The following is a 5,395-nucleotide window of genomic DNA, read 5'->3' on the forward strand; positions in this document are numbered from 1 at the left end:
GTGTCCTCAGAGACAGTGAGACGCAGTGTGTCCTCAGAGACAGTGAGACAGTGGTGTCCTCAGAGACAGTGTGTGTCCTCTGAGACAGTGTGTGTCCTCAGAGACAGTGAGACAGTGGGGCAACTCAGAGACAGTGAGACAGTGTGTCCTTTGTGAGTCATGAGACAGTTGTCCTCAGAGACAGGAGGTCTCAGAGACAGTGAGACAGTGTGTGTCCTCAGAGTCATGGAGACAGTGTGTGTCCTCAGAGACAGTGTGTGTGTGTGTCCTCAGAGACAGTGAGTGTCCTCAGAGACAGTGAGTGTCCTCAGAGACAGTGAGACAGTGTGTGTCCTCAGAGACAGTGTGTGTCCAGACAGTGAGACAGTGTGTGTCAAGCATCCTGGGATTCAAACGCTTCTCATCAAGAATCTTCTTCTCGTCCACTCGCCTTGTTAGTAAACAACAGATTCAGATCTCGTGGCTCCTCGAGTTATTTATCTCGTCTAATGCTATTATGTCGTGGTCACGTAATATATTTTACCAAATGCCACCAGGGGCGCTGTAACTGACACAAGCTGGACCAGCTGACAGCCTCACACGAGGAACAGAGACGGTAAGTCGCTCTTCATCTGATCTGGAGACAGTTTGTTCTCTCACTCATCAGTGAAGAACTGATCAGGTGGATCTTTGTCACAGCTCTGAGATCAGTGACCAGCTCTCATCACCATGGTAACCAGGAGCTCTTTATACAGAGCAGAACTCTGCTGAGTGTCCATCTGTCTCATCTGGTCCCAGCTTGTCAGAAGTAGATGTTCATCAACACACAGTGAAACATGTTCACCTGTAACAGCAGTAAATCCACCTCTCAGGTGTCCACTCTGCACTTTGACATGGTGAGGAAACACACTTAGGCTCTTAGCGTGTTCATTCCAACACGTGAACATGAAGCAGAGAGGAAGTTGCCCATTCCTCTGAACAGGACTGGAAGTCCCTGCTGCTCTTTCTACTGGATGTGTTGGTATCACTGACTCACAGCTGATGAAGTGAGTCTCTGTAACACTGATGTCTTCTTCTCTCAACAGATGGGGGTGGAGATCTTTGTGGGAGCAGAGGTGAAGAGGGACAGTGTGTGTGGACGGAGGCTGAGCTGTGTCCTGAGGATCCAGAGGCTGAAGCAGCAGCAGCCAGGTAGTCTCCAATCTGCCACAACCCTAATCTGCATGTGTTTGTGAGATGAAGCTGAGCACCTGAGAAAACACGGGAGAACATGCAGACCACACAGGAAGACCCCATCTGAACCGGATTCAAACCAGCAACCTTCTCTCTCCGATTGTGTTTATTCACATGAAGAATGTGTTTATTGAAATGACACAAGCAGAATATATAAATCCTCTATAAAGAGTCACATACAGTGTATTTAAGTTTGTCTTTATTATTGTCCCCTTTGTCCTCAGTATGTCTCCATGTGTGTAGAACCACATTCTGGTGTATATGTTTGTTTATGATCTTAAAGTTCCTGGGATTCACGTCACAAATTGATTTAGTCTACACAAAAGTTAAACATTGAAATCACTTTGAGTTTAAAATCAGAGCTTTGTCTTTGACACAAAAAAGATCAAACTCTGGACTCTAAAAATGGGACATTTTCATTTCTGCATCAGCTGCAGAGCGGTGGTGGCTTCTTCTACTTTTGACCCACAGGTGGCGCTGTAGTATAACAGCAGCACATCCTAGCCGCCTTCTTTATATTCAGTCTATGAGTCAAACACATGGATCATTTCCTCTGTGACAAACCAGATGTAACGAGAAGAAAACATCTCAGAGAGAAAAGTCCTGTTTCTACTTGTCTCTGCTTTAATGCTCAATAAACATCCTTCCACCGACTTCACTGGAATCATGACTCTGCTTTTCTTCCTCTTGCAAACAAACAGGTGGAAACACTTCATGTCCTTGGTGCAGGTAGAAGAACAAAATCACCAGTTTGACATAATGGAAACAACCAGAAGAAAAGTGAATGAGACATTTACAGTATGAAGAAGAGTCGATGAAGAGCAGAGCATCTTTAAGTCTCTGAGGAAACTGTTTCATAAACATTTGACCATATTAATAGAAAACTGACTCCGAGGACGTTTTATAAGCAAACGTAGATGAAGATTCTTGCTGTACGTTCCCGACACCACCCTCCTGCCAGAACAACCAAGGGGAGACTGGGTAGCAGGCCTCTGGGAACAGCAGCATGCTGGGAAATAATTTGGATGATGAGAGGCCCACAGCAGAGACAAGGACAGAAAAGTGTCTGAGAGATGTATGTCCTTGAAGACAGTGGACATGTTGCATCTGTTGTGTTGAACAGTTTGTGTTATTCTGTGGAGACACTTGTCTCAACATGATGATTTCACTTCATCTTCAAGCCCGTCTCAGTTCTTGTGACTTCAGGATAAGAAATGCTTGACAGAGTCAGTTCCTGACAGGCCTGCTCACTGTATGGAGAGGTCATCATGTGACTTTGTTATGATCCTCAACACGGTGTCAGTGTAACATGTGACTGTGACGCCATGTTCATGAACACGCTGCTCTAACATCTGTCCAGCAGATGTTGAAGCTCTGAGGTCCACTTCCTCTGCACCAGAGTGAGACCATCATCTCTTTCATGGAGCTGTGTACGAGGCTGTTGTCACGGTGACGCAACACAAAGTGTGAACAACACGTCAGCCCAAAGGATCCGCTGCTAGAATTCCATCAACACATTTATGGGATATACTTATGTTTGGCAGGAAAAGTTGTGCTCGTAATGAAACTCCCACATCTGACTAATAATCTCAATATAAACAGCCTGACAGCAGATCAACACATTTATTTTAGATTCTTTATCAGTGCTGATTTCATTCATTCACCAAACAAAACCATTTAAATGAAAACACAAAACCTCTGATCCTGAATGAAAAGGGAGCAGAAAGAAGAATAATCTGATATAATCTGCCGCTCTTTCACAAGACGTTCATCAAAGCTCAGTAGCTTGTAGCTTTAGTTTAGTGTTTGGTTACTTAAGGTTCAGGTTTAGATTAGATTCAGGTTTAGGTTCAAGTTAACTCTCTCTCTCTCTCTCTCTCTCTCTCTCTCTCTCTCTCTCTCTCTCTCTCTCTCTCTCTCTCTCTCTGTCTCTGTCTCTCTGTCTCTCTCTCTCTCTGCCTCTCTCTCTCTGTCCCTCTCTCTCTGTCTCTCTCTCTCTCTCTCTCTCTCTCTCTCTCTCTCTCTCTCTCTCTCTGTCTCTCTCTCTCTCTCTCCTCTCTCTCCTCTCTGTCCCTCTCTCTCTGTCTCTCTCTCTCTCTGTCTCTCTCTCTCTCTCTCTCTCTCTGTCTCTCTGTCTCTCTCTCTCTCTGCCTCTCTCTCTCTGTCTCTCTCTCTCTCTCTCTCTCTCTCTCTCTCTTTCTCTCTCTCTCTCTATCTATCTCTCTCTCTCGTCTCTCTCTCTCTCGCTCTCTCTCTCTCTCTCTCTCTCTCTCTCCCTCTCTCTCTCTCTCTCTCTCTCTCTCTCTCTCTCTCTCTCTCTCTCTCTCTCTCTCTCTCTCGTTGAAGCGTCTCATTGGCTTTGGTACAAACTCTCTAATTCTACATTTCATCCGGTTGGACCACCGATTGGCTGATGGGACACAGTGTGAGGCCCAATGCTGTTTTGAACGATCAGGGAACATGGACTGGGACAGAGTTTTTATATATTGAACAATTCAATGTTCTCAGTAATTTCTGATAAAATCTTTATTAAATTCTTGGCCTGTTCTCAGACAGCAGAATATTACAGATCTGATTCTTTGATAAGGCTTTATGGTTAGTTTATGGGTGTTGCTCCTCTACTATGGTGCTTATATAGAGGACAACACTTGAAGGAACACTGGTATAATCATTACAATTGTTATTTCATTCATTAAGTTCTTCAAAGATACTGAAACAACACTCAAGTTATTTATCTTTGTAAACATGTAAATATATATTTGTGTCCCCTTTAGGAGTAAGAGGAGGTATCCACCCCTTTAACATATCAATATTTAATAAAATCATATTTCTTCATGTGACCGACTGTCACCAAGTCGCTTGTGTGTATACACAGTATATATATACATATATATATCTCTATATGTATATATCAGTCCCTGCTGCCAGAACACGTGAACACAAGAACCTGCTGAATGTTGCATCAGTAAAGACACAGACACTGATTTATCAATCAATCAATCAAATTTTATTTGTATAGCCCATATTCACAAATCACAATTTGTCTCATAGGGCTTTAACATGGTGTGACATCCTCTGCCCTTAACCCTCAACAAGAGTAAGGAAAAACTACTTAAAAACCCTTTTAACAGGTAAAGAAGGTAGAAACCTCAGAGAGCACATGTGAGGATCCGTCTCCCAGGACGGACAGAAGTGCAATGGATGTCAAGTGTAAAGGAGAACATCAAGATAAAGGTTTTAGCAGCATTGATAAGGGTAAACATTTTGAAGTATAACTGAAGGTCAGTGAATTGGTGGATTAATGTCATTAATGGTCAAGTGTCTGAGGAGAAATACTATGTATCGAGCAGTCCTGCTGCAATCATAGTCCATGGTCAGCAGCCAGCAAGATCATGATCCACCATCAAGATCGGATGCCACTATAGTCCACAGTCATTATCCACTGCCGCCATTAGGATCCATCATCAGCTGCCACCTCGGTGGTGGTCCACCACCAGTATCTGATGCCAACACGATAAAGGATCCCCTTTTATTATCACGATCAGCCAGCACGATGCAAAATCCGCCATACTGGATCCACCATTACGACCTCTGATACGCGATCCACAGATCCTAATCCATGATGTGGCCACAAGTCAGTAACATGTATTGATGGGATATGAATTACTTTGATGTGATAAAGATTGAGAAGAGGAAGGAGAAGCTGGAAAGAAGCTCCGTGTGTCATGTGTCCCCCACCTTCTAGACCTATAGCAGCCTAACTAAGAGCAGGTCTAGGACAAGCCTGGACCGGCTCTAACTATAAGCGTTATCAAAAGGAAGGTTTTAAGCCTACTCTTAAGCGTACAGATGGTGTCTGCCTCCCGAACTGAAAGTGGGAGATGATTCCACAGGAGAGGAGCTTGATGCTGAAGCTCTGGCTCCTCCTCTACTTTTAGAGACTTTAGGGACGACAGCCTGAATTCTGGGAGCGCAGTGCTCTAGTGGGTTGATAAGGTACTAACAGCTCTTTAAGATATAATGGTGCCATATTGTTAAGGGCCTTGAAGGTGAGGAGGAGAATTTTAAATTCTATTCTAGATTTAACCGGAAGCCAGTGTAGCGAAGCTAATACTGGAGACATGTGGTCTCTTTTCTTGGTTCTTGTCAGGACACGTGCTGCGGCATTTTGGACTTACTTTGG

The sequence above is a fragment of the Hippoglossus stenolepis genome, chromosome 2, assembly GCF_022539355.2.
Source record: "Hippoglossus stenolepis isolate QCI-W04-F060 chromosome 2, HSTE1.2, whole genome shotgun sequence".
NCBI lineage: Eukaryota > Metazoa > Chordata > Actinopteri > Pleuronectiformes > Pleuronectidae > Hippoglossus > Hippoglossus stenolepis.